The 17,932-nt window shown below is 43.9% G+C and overlaps 1 pseudogene; it reads right to left on the bottom strand.

Moving 5' to 3' along the window:
- Positions 1 to 469: 469 nt before the first annotated feature.
- Positions 470 to 584, bottom strand: LOC142190966 (small nucleolar RNA SNORA17; annotated as a pseudogene).
- Positions 585 to 17,932: the final 17,348 nt, after the last annotated feature.

Here is a 17,932-nt window from a genome sequence, read left to right as displayed (position 1 = left end):
GCCCCCAGATTCATGTCCTCTCCATCTCTGCCCCCAGATTCATGTCCCTCCATCTCTGCCCCCAGATTCATGTCCTCTCCATCTCTGCCCCCAGATTCATGTCCCTCCATCTCTGCCCCCAGATTCATGTCTCCACATCTCTGCCCCCAGATTCATGCCCCCCATCTCTGCCCCCAGTGTCATGCCGTCCTCTCCTTCATCTGCCCCCAGTTTCACGTTCCACATAATCCACATTACACTTACCTTTTCCTCATTTCCCTGCTGCTCTCTGCGCGCCTCTCTCTCTTACTGGCGCACAGTTGTAGACGCGATGTGACGTCATCACATCGCGTCTACACTGCCGGGTGGCCGGCAGCAGCAGCGAAGTGAGGAGCTGACACAGGTCAGCTCCTCGCTTCAGCGGCTGAAGCGAGCTGACCTGTGTCAGCTCCTCGCTTCGCCACTGCCGCCTCTCTCGCTGACGCTGACACATATGCGGCTGAAGCGAGGAGCTGACCTGTGTCAGCTCCTCGCTTCGCCGCTGCCGCCTCTCTCGCTGACACATATGCGGCTGAGCCAGCCACATATGTGTCAGCGAGAGAGGCCGCAGCGGCGAAGCGAGGAGCTGACACAGGTCAGCTCCTCGCTTCAGCCGCGTATGTGTTCAACGCAGATCTGAGTTGAAACAAGCAGGACATACAATGACTGCTGCCGGCCCCATTTTTAAATTTGGCCGGGCCCCCCTTTAAGCAGTAGACAATCGGCTCTAATGCCTCCAATCGGTCCGGGGCATTAACCCCTCCGGCGCCGTGGTCAAAGGCACCGGAGGCGCCATTTTCCCGGCGGCGCATGGGCGCCGCCATTTTGCCCGGGATTGCTGGCTCCTGGAGCATGCTCCAGGGCCGACGTCATGTTGCCATGACAGCAGGGAGCCTGTACAAGGCTCCCAGGCTTGTCTGCAAATCCTCTCTTTTGCAGGCTGGTCTATGCAGCCTGCAAAAGAAAGGATGATTTTTTGCAATGCATTAGCATTGTAATGCATTGCATTAGTGATCAGATCCCCTGGGGTTCAACACCCCTAGGGGGTCTAATAAATGCAAAAAAAAAAAGTGAAAAAAATATAAAAAAATACAAAAAGTATTAAAAGTTCAAATCACCCCCCTTTCCTTAGAACACATATAAAAGTAGTTAAAAACTGTGAAACATATACATGTTAGGTATCCCCGCATCCGAAATCGCCCGCTCTACAAACCTATAAAAATATTTTTCCTGTTCGGTAAACGATGAAGCGGGAAAAATAGTCAAAAGTGCCAAACCGCCGTTTTTTCCCGAAAATGGTAGAACTAAAAAGTACACCCAGCCCCGCAAAAAATGACGCCCTATGCATAATAATATATAATTCCTATGTCAGAATATGGCGACTTTTAGAAAAAACATTTTTTAACGCAGTTTTGGATTTTTTTTAAGGGGTCAAAATGTAAATAAAACCATATATATTTGGTATCCCTGGAACCGTACCGAAACACAGAAAACAGGGGACATGTCATTTTGGCTGCACAGTGAACGCCGTAAAACCAAAGCCCGTAAGAAAGTCGCAGAAATGCATTTTTTCTTCAAATCCACCCCATTCTGAATTTTTTTCCTGCTTCCCAGTACATTATATAGAATAATTAATGGTGGCATCATGAAGAAAAATTTGTCCCGCAAAAATTAAGACCTCATATGGCTCTGGGAGCGGAGAAATAAAAAAGTTATGGGGTTTAGAAAGAGGGGAGTCAAAAACGGCGTATTCACTATTTCCGTAAGTCCAGTAGTATTAAATTGTAATAGGGCTCACCTCAAGGTCCAGAAAAGTAATTTTTGGAGATCTCACCACATCACACACACATAAACAATGACAGTTAAGGGTGGGGGCCATCTGTGGTTGTCATGGGCAATGTGATTTAAAGGGGTGCTTGCTAATGTTTCTTTAGGGTTAAATTTGTGTTTCTGTCCATACTAATGTAGAGGAAAGAAGGTTTCCAAGTATTTTTCCACTTTCATAGAGGTTCTATTGAGTTTGGAAAGTGTCTAGTTGATAGGCTGTAATAGTTGGGTAATACTGGGACTTGGGCTTGTTAGATGCCCCCAGACATGCTTCCCCTGCTGTCCCAGTTGCATTCTAGAGGTGTTGGCATCATTTGCTGAGGTTTCATTGTGGACTTGGTGACTCTCCTTAGTCGAATTGTGGTTTCCCCTGAAACGAGCATTTTTTCCCAATAGACTATAATGGGATTCGATATTCCCATAGTCGAATATTGAGGGTCTACTCGAAACGAATGTCGAATATTGAATATTTCACTACTCGTTCATCTCTAGTGTTAACCAATATTGGATTAGAAACATGAGAAATTAATAAATGTCAATGAAAACTGTTAGATAGAGGAGGAAATGCAAGAGAAATGTTAAAGTCAAGCTTTACATTGTTAATGCATCTAAGACAATGGTGGTGAACCTTTTAGAGACTAAGTGCTCAAACTGCAAGTCAAAACCCACTAATTTATTGAATAGTGCCAACACGACTATATAAAAGTAATACTGTGCGGATCCACAACTGTGAACAGTTATGGACCCGCAAAATACGGTCGTGTGAATGGGGCTTTATGGAGCTTTCTAGGATACAAACAACTTTGTACTGAAAGGTAAATCTTTGCATTTGGTATATTTTTATACTTTTGAACAATTAATATTCACTATTTTCATTGCTATGAATTAGAGATGAGTGAGTAGTGAAATATTCGATATTTATTATAGTCTATGGGGTAAAAATGCTCGTTTCAGGGGAAACCACTATTCGACTAATGAGAGTCACCAAGTCCACAATGACACCTCAACACCCCAGGAATTGATGCCAACACCTCTAGAATGCAACTGGGACAGCAGGGGAAGCATGCCTGGATGCATCTAACATGCCCAAGTCCCAGGATTACCCCACTATCACAGCCTATCAACTAGACACTCCAAACTCAATATGAAAAGTGGAAAAATACTTGGAAACCTTCTTTCCTCTACATTAGTATGGACAGAAACACAAATTTTAAGCTAAAAAAAACATTAGCATGCACCAATTGAAATCACGTTGCCTGTGATAACCACAGATTGCATAGACAATGGGAAATCCAACAGCCCCCACCCTTAACTGTCATTGTTTATGTGTGTGTGATGTGGTGAGACCTCCAAAAATTATTTTTCTGGCCCTTCACGTGAGCCCTTGCAAATTAAGTTAGGGGCCCTTAAGCTGAGCCATACAAAAATTTACTTTTCAGGCCCTTGGGCTGAGCCCTCCGAAACTTAGCTTCAGGCCCTTGGGGTGAGTTGAGCCTTGTACCAGGAGGAGGAGGAGGAACTTGTGAGCTGGCACAGAAACATGGAATTGTGTCTCGTCATTAGTACTGTTGATGGGACATGCTGGTTGTAGGTTCACAGCCACTACATCGCCAGGAGAGGCAGACTGTTGTGTTACTACATGCCTGGAGGTAGTGGGTGACTGGCTGGTGCAAATGCCGCTGGAAGCAATATCTGCTATCCACTGTAACATCAGTTCCTGGTGCTTGGGCCTTGTCAGCGGGGTACCCTACACCCTACTTCATGTTGTGGCATTGCTGGCTGACCCTCTCCAGTAGCTAATTGGATCTGCAGTAGCTCAACTGCATCCTGGATCCCCAGCTGGATTTCCACGTCCCCGTCCCTTTGTGCTAATGACGAGGGGCTCTGCTGGCTGACCCTCTCCAGTAGCCATTGGATCCGCAGTAACTCGGCTGTGGCCTGGATCCCCAGCTGGATTTCCACGCCCCCGTCCTCTTCCCCGTCCCTTTGTGCTACCCTGACACATTTTCAAATGTGTACAGGTGATGACAGTATGAAGCTTTATTCTCACCCCTATCGGACAGTTAGAATGTATACCACTTGTAATCAATTTGAGCCCTAAAAAGGGCTTTTGTGAAGTTTTGGCAGGTTGAGTGTATATACAGCTCAGTATATACACTCTTCCTGCAGTGTAGCTCTGAAAAGAGCTTTTTTGTTTTCAGCTTTCCTGCCTAGCAGAAGCTAATTGCTATCTGACCCTCACTACGATGTCTCTCCCTATCTCACCAAACCACATCTGACACGAATATGGCTACCACTATTCTTATAAATCCGAGGTCACCTGATTTAGCCAGCCAATGACTTTTTCCTATTTTTTTCCATGTCTACAATTTCCTGCTTCCTGTCCCACCTTCCCTGCACAGTTATTGGTGCAAAAAAAGCACCAGGGAAGGTGGGAGGGGATACAAATTTTTACTGCGTTTACCGCGTGGTATTCGATCGAAATTGAATATGTCGAATACCGTAATATTCGATTGAATACCTATGAATGCTATTCTCTCATCTCTACTAAGGATATGTTTTATAGTGACTGAGCAATGTTATTATAGCCTGTAATAATATCACATACCTGCTATAAAACATATACTGTGTGATATCATTACAATCTCCTCCACAAGGTCCCCCAGACAGAACAATCTGCTCCACAGTGGCCTCCACACAGTACAATCTGCTCCACAGTGGCCTCCAACACAGTTCTATATGATCAACAGTACCCCCCCACATCACACTCAGTATAATTATCCCAACAGTAGCCCCTACACAGTATAATAGGCTGTGTGATCATAATATAATCCACAGTGGCCCCCCACACAGTATAATATGCTTCTGTACTTACTCTTACAAAGACCAGACAGACAAACTTCTTCTTCCACTGCAATACAGTCACTGATGAATGACATTTTGTGCCTGCTTCGGGGAAGAGATCACAATCTTCTGTCAATGTAAGCTGTGGTCCCATGGACCTGCACCTTACACTGACAGATTTCAGATGTATGTGCATTTACACATACACCTAAAATAAGCGCTTGCTCCTTGAGGAATCTGGGACAGTTGTCTTAGATTTCTTGTAAGTGAGCAACTAAGGAGCCTGGCTGGGGCGAAGGCGCACATACCCACAGAGAGGGCTTTGAGTGTCCACTCTGACACGTGTGGCAAAGGTTCACTACAACGATTCTAGGGCATGAGGGCTGAGGGGGCATATAAAAGACCCATCTTTCCTAAATCAGGTTGCCTGCCTGAATTCAGACTCTAGGCTTGTTTCTGGTTATTAATTTGTCCACACATTCTGCCTTTGACGATACTGCTCAGAACTGAACCTTGGTTTTGTATTGGATTCTGGATTCAGAATTGTTTCCTGATTCTGCCTTTGATGTAATCTCTTGGCACTGACCATTTGCCTGGACATATATTCTCATGTTTCAAATCTATGGGTTCTGATTTTGGTCTCAGTAAGTGGAGCATTTCTTAAATAATATATGGGTAAGATAACTCGGACCGCAAATTCAGAAAAGCTTGCAATGTATTAGATTTAAGCAGCTGTTCTACTGCCCTCTCCCATTTTGTGATATTTGTTCCTGGAATCCCCATACTACCTAATTTGTAGTTCACTCCCTTATTACCAGGGAAGTCTATCCATAGATATGATGATAGAAGCAAGACAGAATCACAGTGAGTGGAGGGGGTGGTTCTTTTTTTCCTTCACACACACTTCAAAATGTTTCTCTGTGCAAAGGGCTGAAGATTTTGCAAATCTCACAGCTTACAATGTAAGAACAGTCTTCTTTTTACTAATATCTACATCTAGCTCCTTTGTGATTACAAATGAGGTATTATTCACAGACAGCTTTACTGTCGGTACTCAGATCTTTTTTTTGTTTTTTTAGCTGCCTTTCTGCATATATTTGCCCTTTATTTGAAGTCCCATGTTCCTGGATCACCTATATTATGTTCATTTGGACTACACACTCACAACCTAAGAGACAAATGTAAAATGTGTTTCAGCCATAATGGGGATATTAGCAGAAACACTGATAGACCATCATGTATGACTGCTTATACAGTCATAGAACAGACAGATAACTTTTCATGAACACTCAGGTATGCTATAAAGTGTAGAATCAAGTACTGTTATATAGTATATATATATAGTATTTCACATCATAGGAAAGCTTCCTCTTCTGGGAAAGCCAAGAATCTTATAGTTCCATGGGGAACTAGCAAAACTTTTGAAGTGCAAATCTGAGTATATGATGGAAATGAAACCACAAATATAATACAATAAATTTCATTATATTACAAATGTGCTATAATAAAAAAAAACACATGTGAACATCTATGCATACATTGCCAATTGGTTCTCCATATAACTGTAAATTGTCAACCTATAAAAATCACGGCCGCAAAATAATGCGGCATATACGATCCTAACTCCCATTGAAATGAATGGGAGCTTTTACGACACACAAACTCTGACACGCCGTATACGTGCCAGATCATGCTGCACGTTACATCGTGTGAATGCACCCTTACAAAGTCATCAGAGAGACAAAACATTGTCCCAGATTTGCTATTGGGGTTCTGACTATACAATGGCATAAACATGGCTAAACCATCTTTGGCTTTTCCTTGGGGCAGTGCGGTGCATATCAGGTGCAATGTGGTGACAATTTGGGCTAAAATTTTTCCAAGTACTTAGACATGTAGTCAGATAAAGCGATTTGGCTTAAATGCACCACCATGCAACAAAAATATGTCATGATAGTATTGAAACATTCTGCCTCAAAGTAATCCAACTAAAATGTGATATAACTCTAGACAGATTATGCCATATTTATCATTAGAGATGAGCGAACACTAAAAAGGTTTGAAATCCGATTTGAACAGCCGCACACTGTTCGACTGTTCGAACGGATTTCGAACCCCATTATAGACTATGGGGGGAAATGCTCATTTCAGGGGTATGCAAAATTCGATAAAATCATACTTACCAAGTCCACGAGTGACGGTCGGGCTGGATTCTGCTTGAAGTCTTCTCCCGGCGCAGGATCCCCGCATCTTCTTCCGGGTGGAATTCACTCTGCCTAGGCATGCGCAGTCGGCTCTGCTTAGGCCGGATGCCTAGGCAGAGTGAATTCCACCTGGAAGAAGACGTGGGGACGCAGCGCGGAGAAGACTTCGGAAAGGTAAGAGAAGAACCAGCGTTGATTGGCAGAATGTATAGCATTCTGCCAATCAACGCTGGTTCTGCATCGAACCTTAAACTTCGAACAGCTAGTAGTATTCGATCAAACACCTACTCAATCGAACACTACTCGCTCATTTCTATTTATCATCCAACATCAGCCAATGTGATAAATCTGGTGTATTTTCAGATTGCCTGTCTAAGTTTGCTTGTCTAACTATTGGTAAATCTGGGCTATACTCTAGATGCCAGTATACAAGGGTTTAACTTAAGGGAATGCAGAGGGTACTGGGGCCCAGTAGCCTTAGGGGTTCCCATAAGCACTGGCATCAGTATTGAGATTGCAGCTTCCATCTGGCCCATAAACCAAGGAGATACACAGATTACACTAACCACACTAAGGTTGATTAAACTCCTTAGCTCCTGTAACCATCACTATCAAGAATTCGCTTTAGGGATGAGGTAGGGGGCCCGGACAAAAGATTGTACCGGGGCCCACAAGACTTTAGTTACGCCACTGCCAGTATCCATTTGAGTCTCAGAGTCAACAATTTGCCTCATTAGGTACCAAGGGTATGCAAATATTACTATTATATTACTGTTATGTTCTCATCAATCTAGTAGGGAAAAAACTAAACAAAATACAATATGACAATCAGAAAGTTCCAGGAATCAGGAAGCAAAAGCATTCTTCCTGGTCCGAGTCTGAAAATGTACTGTATCCCAACTATAATATTCTGGCCTTAAAAGCAACACTGAAAGCTCTAGCCTTTATATTCCAACCATGACATTCATTTAAAGCCAAGACAAATTGCATAATTTTTTGCATTGGAAGTGAAAGGGTAAATGGCTAGCTATATAGGTCTAATTCTAATTGTAATCCAAGTCAATATGCAGTAAAAATAAATGGGAGAGCCCCCTCCCCCAAAATTGTACACATCTAAAAAATTCACTCTGTTCTTCCATTTGTCATAGTTGAATATTACATTATAATGTATTCCAGTAAAAGGTCACTAAGAATCTGGGTGCAAATTCAATTATGCAATAAGTGTATTTCAGTGACAGCCTGCATAAAGTATAGGTAACTTCTCCACACAAATCTGTTGCAATTTTTTGGTCCTTGAAACCGCACACAATAGATGATGGCATTATATTAAAATAATATGCCACCCTCATCTATAAATCTGCTAGGTAGCCGTTACATGTTGATATTTGATGAAAATTCACTATTGAAATATTTCATACTAGCATCCACCTGTGACTTCATCTGCATGTTGGCGGTGGCGTGGAACCACGTACAGGTGCTGTATAGTTGACGGAGAAGATGCACCGTGGGCCAAGGCGGATCTCCTTTGTCCCTGTGTTGCTCTTTCCCGTGGGCCCCCAGACCACCCTCCCTCCCATCCCGCGGCGGCCCCAGAAACCTCCTCTGGGCCCTCCTGCTGGGGCCTACCCAACATCCACGGCTTTGCGCTCCCGCAGAAAGCCTACTGCCTTGCCCTCTGTGCCCCACGGGCCCGGGCACCCTCCTTGTACCTCCCTAAACGCTGTCCTGCATAGCAGCCTCCTGCGCACACCCTAGGACCCCAAATGGCTTGCCCATTGGCCCAGCACCCCAAAATTGTACAGTCCTGCGGCGCTGGCCAGGCCCAATGCACACCTTGACTGTGGCCCCAGGGTTGGGCCACCGTAGCTGCACCCTACAATCTAGCAGGGTACTTACGCAACTGGCACAGCCCTGACCCCCTGCACATCCTGGCCACGGACACGCGTTTGGGAAGCCGTACCTGCACTCTGGAGGCAGCCGGGGTGCTTACGCAGCTGGCACAGCCGAGTGCTCCGGCGAGTTTAGCTGCGTGTCCTGTTCGCTGCATGCGTTGTGCTGGCGTTGGCCTCATTGGGCCCCGCAGAGCCAGGCGGCTTGGCGGTGGAGCGCCGGCGCTGCGAGCAGCTGCCATGTCGGCCAGCTTGCACATCGGACATCGGACCGCCCACAGACTGGCGTGGACATATCGGGCCGCACTGCTACTGCATCGGCATCACCCCCAGCACCAATCGTATCCCCGCTAACAGACTAACCCCGCTAACAGACCTGTGATAACGTCACCAAGGTCCTGCAGCGGAGCAGGGGCTCCGTTTCGCCAGTCATGGTGGGTCTGTCGGCAGAGTGCGTGGCCTGCCAAGTAGCCTATGACAAATATTTTGGTAGGTGCAAAATCTGAGCCCAATCCATTCAGCCGTTTGGCTGTGATTGAGGAACAAACATCCAAACACACAAACACTCAAACTTTCACATTTATAATATTAGTAGGATTTGGTTACTGAGCCCAGCAAGCCATTGCACCAAATTTATGAATTTACAAGCACAATACTCAGCTGTGATGGATTATGCAGATATTGTGGTAGGAGTTATTTGTCTGCTTTGGAATTTCATTATACCGTAGTTATGGTTTTTTATTCATTAGTGTCGTTAGAAGATTGGGCCTTAGTGTACTTGTGCTAGAGTTTCCTGTATATTTGGTGCAGTAGTTATAATACGCAGGTTAAAGTAGAGAAACCAGCCCCAGGTGATAATTCATTTAATGGTCAATTGGCAATCCAGGGTTCCTGACCATTGCAGATCTTGCAGCAGTGGACCATGTAGGGATTTGCTAATCAAAAAGACTGTGGTTTCATCAAAGAAAAAAAAATGACATCACAGCACAGATGGGAGATTGACGGAAGAAGCTTGGGGGCTAGGGGCGCCATAACTATGATGAGGTTCATGATTTCAGTTGGCAGATCCTTGGAGTCATAAAAGGTGTGGGTTCTGTCCCCAGGTATGTAAGTTCTCACAATATTTCACATCGTTTGCATGTATTTGTCTTTGTTTTTATTCCATAGTTTACTGTTATTGTGCTGTACATTTTTATGTATATTAAAACTAAAATTTTATAGCATTGTCCTTTGTCTCTAACTCACCACGTTAAAAATTGCTAGTCTTTTTGTGTGTGATTTTTGCATGGTTTGGGTATACTGATATGTCATCTAATGTAAAGTGATGGCAGATTGGTGTGGTTGCATGAGTGTGAAATCACTGTGAAACCTAGTGGATAGGTCAGCTGGAAGGAAGTGTGGAAACATCAAGAGTCAAGTGTGTGTGTGTGCGATGTGGAAGGTGTTCAGATACCTTCCAGAAATGTTATACAATGAATGGATGTATATGTGGGGTCAAACCAATCTCTAACATTGGCTATCTCTAAGTCTCTGATAGAGAATGAACACGTTCAACCTGATGCTCAGTTTAAGCATAATAAATAGGCATCCCATTAGTTGGACCACCACCAATCATATAGATATCCAATTTAGTGAAAATGGATAAGTTTAAAATACTTTTAGATCCTACAGTACCTACCTAAATATAATAGATAGATAGATAGATAGATAGATAGATAGATAGATAGATAGATCGATAGGAGATAGATAGATAGACTAGTGCATCTCGATAAATTAGAATATCATCAAAAGTTTCTGGACTGTTGCTCAGTGGTCAAAGGAGTTTTCCGATGAAAGTAAATTTTTCATTTCTTTTGGAAGGTCCCCGAGTCTGGTGGAAGAGTGGAGAAGCCGCTGTACACAATCAAAGCTGCAGGAGGCCTAGTGTGAGGTTTCCACAATCGGCGATGGTTTGGCGAGCCATGTCATCTGCTGGTGTAGGTCCGCTGTGTTTTATCAAGACCAAAGTCAGTGCAGACGTCTACCAGGAAATTCTAGAGCACTCCATGCTTCCCTCTGCCCACAAACTTTTTGGAGATGGAATTTCCATTTTCCAACAGGACTTGGCACCTGTCCACACTGCCAAAAGTACCAAGACCTGGTTTAATAACCACAATATCATTGTGCTGGATTGGCCAGCAAACTCACCTGACCATGACACCGTAGATTCTCTATAGGGTATTGTCAAGAGGAAGAGGAGAGACCCCAGACCCAACAATGCAGACGAGCTGAAGGCTGCTATCATACAACCTGGGCTTGCACCTCTGCAGTGCCACAGACTGATCCCTCCATGCCACATTGCCACATTGATGCCGTCATTCATACAAAAGGAGCCCTGACCAAGTATTGAGGGCATTTACTGGACAGACTTTTCATTTGCCCAACATTTCTGTGTTAAATATTTTTTTTTTACACTTGGTCTTATATAATATTCTAATTTTCTGAGATAATGACTTTTGGGTTTTCCTTGACTGTAAGCCAGAAACATCAACAGTAACAGAAAGGAACACTTGGAAATGTTCACTCTGTTTGTAGTGGCTCGATATAATATAGGGGGTGTCACTTTTTCAATTGAATTACTAAAATAAAAGAACTTTTTGCTGATATTCTAATGTATTGAGATGCACTAGTATATGTACAGTCCTATGAAAAAGTTTGGGCACCCCTATTAATCTTAATCATTTTTAGTTCTAAATATTTTGGTGTTTGCAGCAGCCATTTCAGTTTGCTATATCTAATAACTGATGGACACAGTAATATTTCAGGATTGAAATGAGGTTTATTGTACTAACAGAAAATGCGCAATATGCATTAAACCAAAATTTGACCGGTGCAAAAATATGGGCACCTCAACAGAAAAGTGACATTAATATTTAGTACATCCTCCTTTTGCAAAGATAACAGTCTCTAGTCGCTTCCTGTAGCTTTTAATCAGTTCCTGGATCCTGGATGAAGGTATTTTGGACCATTTCTTTCTACAAAACAATTCAAGTTCAGTTAAGTTTGATGGTCACCGAGCATGGACAGCCCGCTCTCAAATGATCTGAAAACAAAGATTGTTCAACATAGTTGTTCAGGGGAAGGATACAAAATGTTGTCTCAGAGATTTAACCTGTCAGTTTCCACTGTGAGGAACATAGTAAGGAAATGGAAGACCACAGGGACAGTTCTTGTTAAGCCCAGAAGTGGCAGGCCAAGAAAAATATCAGAAAGGCAGAGAAGAAGAATGGTGAGAACAGTCAAGGACAATCCACAGACCACCTCCAAAGAGCTGCAGCATCATCTTGCTGCAGATGGTGTCACTGTGCATCAGTCAGCAATACAGCGCACTTTGCACAAGGAGAAGCTGTATGGGAGAGCCACGTACGCCACAAATAGAGTTGCCTGAGGTATGCAAAAGCACATTTGGAGAAGCCAACTTCATTTTGGAAACAAAGATTGAGTTGTTTGGTCATACAAAAAGGCGTTATGCATGGTGTCCAAAAAGAAACAGCATTCCAAGAAAAACACTTGCTACCCACTGTAAAATTTGGTGGAGGTTCCATCATGCTTTGGGGCTGTGTGGCCAATGCCGGCATCGGGAATCTTGTTAAAGTTGAGGGTCGCATGGATTCCACTCAGTATCAGCAGATTCTTGAGAATAATGTTCAAGAATCAGTGATGAAGTTGAAGTTACGCCGGGGATGGATATTTCAGCAAGACAATGATCCAAAACACCGCTCCAAATCGACTCAGGCATTCATGCAGAGGAACAATTACAATGTTCTGGAATGGCCATCTCAGTCCCCAGACCTGAATATCATTGAACATCTGTGGGATGATTTGAAGCGGGCTGTCCATGCTCGGCGACCATCTAACTTAACTGAACTTGAATTGTTTGTCCAAAATACCTTTATCCAGGATCCAGGAACTGATTAAAAGCTACAGGAAGCGACTAGAGGCTGTTATCTTTGCAAAAGGAGGATCTACTAAATATTAATGTCACTTTTCTATTGAGGTGCCCATACTTTTGCACCGGTCAAATTTTGGTTTAATGCATATTGCACATTTTCTGTTAGTACAATAAACCTCATTTCAATCCTGAAATATTACTGTGTCCATCAGTTATTAGATATATCAAACTGAAATGGCTGCTGCAAACACCAAAATATTTAGAACTAAAAATGATTAAGATTAATAGGGGTGCCCAAACTTTTTCATAGGACTGTATGTGGGGTTTTGTAATGTGTGCGTAGACTGTCTACTATTAGCCTTAGCTATTCAATATTGGAATCTGCAAATCTGCCAATAAGGATTACAGATAAGGCTATAGTTTTATTTCCTTTGTGTAATCCGAGTATTGTAAACCATCATTGCTTGGTGCACACTTTGCAAAGTGATTATTTTGCCTTTCTGTACTTGTAACGCTTTATTCTGCCGTCTTGTGACTTATTTATGGCTTCTATGAGTCATGATTACTATAAATATGTATTAATATTTGTGCAGATTTGTGTTTGAGGTCTTTAACCCTTAGGCTGCCAAGGTTTTTGCAACAAAACACAACTAAAGCAGTCTAAAATGATGTAAAAAGCCCATTCTCAAAAATAGGAAAGAGCAATCTTTCATTTGTAGCGAAAAGAAAAACAATTTTTAGCAAAATAAAAAAAAACAAAACAATCTTTGTGGCTAAGTCTGAACAAAGGAGAGCCTTGGACTCAGTAGGGGGAATTTATCAAAAAGTTTTCTGGTATAGTTGGTCGATAATGTAGTTTAATATGGAGTTCGAATGTGAATGCGAGTAAATGTGAAAGCCCCGATCCTGTGTGTGCAGGGGCCACTATGGGGCATCATACTGTGTGTGTAGGGGCCCACTATGGGACATCATACTGTGTGTGCAGGGGCCACTATGGAGCATCATACTGTGGGTGCAGGGGCTACTATAGAGCATCATACTGTGTGTGCAGGGGCCTACTATGGGGAAACATACTGTGTACAGGGGCCTACTATGGGGCATCATACTGTGGGTACAGGGCACATTTGCAGTTCAGTCCCACTGGCTTGTTCATAGGAGGCTGCCCAGGGATGTTTCAGGCTCTAACGCTATAGTTCTCCACTACTCCTCTCATGTCACTCCCAATTTAGTAGGATGGGGATATAGTAGGGCTGCATAAATAAATTCTCTGTCTCAGGCCTGTCTCTGGAGGAGCCTGGGATGAAAAGTATCCCTCTTAGAGGCTGTGCAGGTGACCATTAGGATCCAGTCTTGGTCTTGCCTCTACTCAGTTCCAAACCAACTGTGCAGGATGGCTGCTAAGGGTGCATTCAGACTACGTAACGCCGGGCGTGTATGAGAGCCGTACACGCTGGCATTACGGCAGACTGCCGAACACTTCCCATTCACTTCAATGGGAGCGCTCGTAACAGCGGCGTTTACGAGCGCTCCCATTGAAGTGAATGGGAAGTGTTCGGCAGTCTGCCGTAATGCCGGCGTGTACGGCTCTCATACACGCCCGGCGTTACGTAGTCTGAATGCACCCTAACACTAGACTGAGATCCCCAACTGCCACCAGGAGACTACAGTCTCCTCACAATCCCGCCCAGTGGCAGGTGATTGGTCAGGGCTGAACCGTGCCAGTGGTTTGAACTGCAGAGGGGGGAAAATAACAGGGAGACCCATATACAAATTACATATAACATAGAACATATAGGATGGGACATACCAACATAGCCTGGAGGCACAATAGACAAACACAAGAAATAGCAGCTACTCCAGGATGCTGCATACTGAATTCAAGTGGAATTAAAACAGGTGTTAAATTGTCAAGTTGCCAAAGGATTTTCAGCAATTTTAGGTTGCTCTGTCTCAATAACATAAATACCAATTGTCACTTCACTTGGACATAGCGTGAATGAATGTAAAACTGATTATGATGCAGCACCCTGACAGCAATGGCGGTGCCCTGGTTCCCCATAATACCGTGACACTGGTATCTCCCTCCCTAAAATCTATTTCTCTCTATCAATGTATAAAGTATCAGGGGTGAGCCTGCTCCTTTCGCCGCCCGAGGCTAACTGCAGAAAGCCGCCCCCCCCCCCCCCCGCCGGGAGGAGGGGGCGTATCGGGGCGTGGCCGGGCGAATCGGGGGCGTGGCTGAGTGAATCTGGGGCGTGGTCGAGTGAAGGGGCGTGGCTTAGCCCCGTTCGCCGGCAGAGAGTAGGCCCGGAGACTGCCTGCTCTCTGCCTGAGCGTGAGGGTAGGCTGCTGGAGCAGCGCTGCTCCAGTGGCCTCCCCAAACCACCGCTCGGTGATAAGCCAGTCCAGGACAGCTTGTCCTGGACTGGCTTAGGTTAGAAAAAAATGCCACCCTCCCTGAGGCCCTGGCATAGCGCCGCCTGAAGCGCTCGCTTCAGGTCGCCTCATGGGAGGTGCGGCACTGTAAAGTATACATTGTAATTCAGTCTAATTTATCTCTTCTCCACACTGAATCACACTAATCCTCACTATCTATGGTCTGTCTGATGTGCTCTCTGCAACATCTATCCCCACAACATGGCAGCCTTCATGGTTGGGCTTTCTATAATAAGCCATCTGTGAGTCTTCCTAAAATATGTCATATGACTGAAGGCTACCTGCAAGGAAAAGTCCACCGCCTGAGGTTGTGTGTTCCTTCTTTGTCTCTGTCTTATTATAATGTGTAAGATGGTTGCCACCAAGAATCTTAGAACTTTTGGATTCCCTAGAATCTGAAACTATTCAGAATTTTGGAAAAAAATCAATCCATGCCAAATCGATTTGTTCATCTCTAGTGACCCCTTTAACTCTGTGTTATGGTGAATGCGAGCCTCAGGTGTCACGCCATCTGTGATCTATTTCGGCAGGCGCAGCTGATGCTCCCTATGTAACTGTATAGTTTGCTCTCTACTTTCATCCCTGGCTATGTGTATTATGACTAGAGATCAGCGAGTACTATTCGAAACACCAGTTTCGAATAGCATGCACCCATAGGAATGAATGGACGTAGCCGGCACGCAGGGGGTTAAGCGGCTGGGCGTTGGCAAAGTCGGCGTGACGGCCGCTTCCATTAATTCCTATGGATGCGTGCTATTTGAAACGGCCGTTTCGAATAGTACTCGCTCATCTCTAATTATGACTATATCAGGTTGTATGTTGAAGCCGTTATATGTTTGCTAGAGATGAGCGAACAGTAAAATGTTCGAGGTTCGATATTCGTTTCGAGTAGCCCCTCAATATTCGACTACTCGAATCGAATATCAAACCCTATCATAGTCTATGGGGGGGGGGGGGGAAATGCTCGTTTCAGGGGTAGGCAACGTTCGATCAAATTATACTTACCAAGTCCACGAGTGAGGGTCGGGCTGGATCCTCCAAGAAGTCTTCTCCTTGCAGCGTCCCCGCGGCGTCTTCCGGCTCGTCATTCACTCTGCCAGGCATCGGGCCTGGGCAGAGCCGACTGCGCATGCCCGCACTACAAGCGGACATGCGCAGTCGGCTCTGCCCATGCCCGATGCCTGGCAGAGTGAATGAAGAGCCGGAAGACGCCACGGGGACGCAGTACGGAGAAGACTTCTAAAGGTAGGAGAAGAACCAGCATTGATTGGCCGACTGTATAACATTCGGCCAATCAATGCTGGTTCTGCATCGAACTTTTACATTCGAACAGCGAGTGGTACTCGATCGAGTACGAGTATTTCAAACCCGGTAGTATTCGATCAAATACCTACTCTATCGAACACTACTCGCTCATCTCTAATGTTTGCATGTCTAATATTGCATGTTCTCTTCACAAGTCAGTTTATAGTTTAACATACAAAGCTGGAATCAGTATAAAAATGAAAGATTGATCACATTGAAAAAAAAATGTAAAAATTAACATGCAGCAGTCAGCCGGTGACTACATCAATACAATAAGACTAGCATAATTGAGTTTGGATAGATCTGTTAATGACTGGCCCTTGCTGTGCATTTATACATTTTAATACTGTTCCCAACTTTATTGTGACTTTATGAGTCCTTCAGGGATTTGCGTGGTTTGCATTATGTTTTCTCTTCATGGTTTTAACACTCATCTTCCCGTTAATTCTCATACCTTGGATGAAACTCTTAACCAAGTTCTGATTAATTCTGAAAGTAATTAATAATTTTATGCTCGGGAAAGACTCTAAGAACATTTCATTCTCCGCTTTGACGTTACCTCCTGTGAATATCCCTCCATGAAGAGGACTATGAGTAGAAAGGAAGAGATGAGTTATGTTCTTATAGCTTCTTATCTAGCTAGATTTAATATGAAGTGTGACACATGAATATTAGCATACAGAGTGTTTATACAATTACCATATTGCCAATGTCCAGTGGTGAAAGGTGTCTTGTCCTCCACCAATGCTGCTATAGGCGAGTCCCGGACTCATCTCCTGTAAGTTCTGACTTCTTTCCAAAATGGCCAGTGTGTACCAAGGCATTTTTAAAGATCTGGTGGTGTCCCGGAATCAAATGGTGTTTTCCCTTTACAAATCGATGCCTCCATTGCTGTGATATTGTGGCTATGTCAGGATTCAAATTAGCTATTTGGGGTACTGAGGGCATTACCACTGATCCAAAGAGGACAAAGCCATCATTGCTCCAAAGAGCTCATTTGCATATTGATAAAAATGGTATCTCAGCAAGAAAATTTATGATCCACAAGATAGCTAACTGATCAGTGGGGGTCTGACTGATGGGAATCACATCAATCATAAGAAGTGGGGGCCCTGTGTCTTCCATATGCAGATGCTTCTCTGTTCGCTTCTATGAGACTGCAGAAAAGAAGCTAAGTGCTATCTCCATAGGTCCCATAGCAATAGGCAAAAAATCTATATATACTGGGCACATAAAATCTTGAGAAAAGTGGGAGTCCCATCGGTTGACTTTCAACAATCATACAGTATTATAGTATTATAACTAGTATTATAACTTTGCATTATTGACATTCCCATTGAAGACACTTAAAAGGAGTATATTTACCTTTCACCAAAGTATTATAGAGCACATCACTCCGCACAGAGAACTAAATGATCCTGAAGTCTTTCTTTTCTTCTTAGTTGCTATGACTCCTTGTATCTTTTTCTATCTGCTAT

Source organism: Leptodactylus fuscus, chromosome 1 (assembly GCF_031893055.1).
Source record: "Leptodactylus fuscus isolate aLepFus1 chromosome 1, aLepFus1.hap2, whole genome shotgun sequence".
Classification (NCBI taxonomy): domain Eukaryota; kingdom Metazoa; phylum Chordata; class Amphibia; order Anura; family Leptodactylidae; genus Leptodactylus; species Leptodactylus fuscus.
The sequence above is the reverse complement of the archived record's forward strand: the minus strand, read 5'-3'. Positions and strand labels throughout refer to the sequence as shown.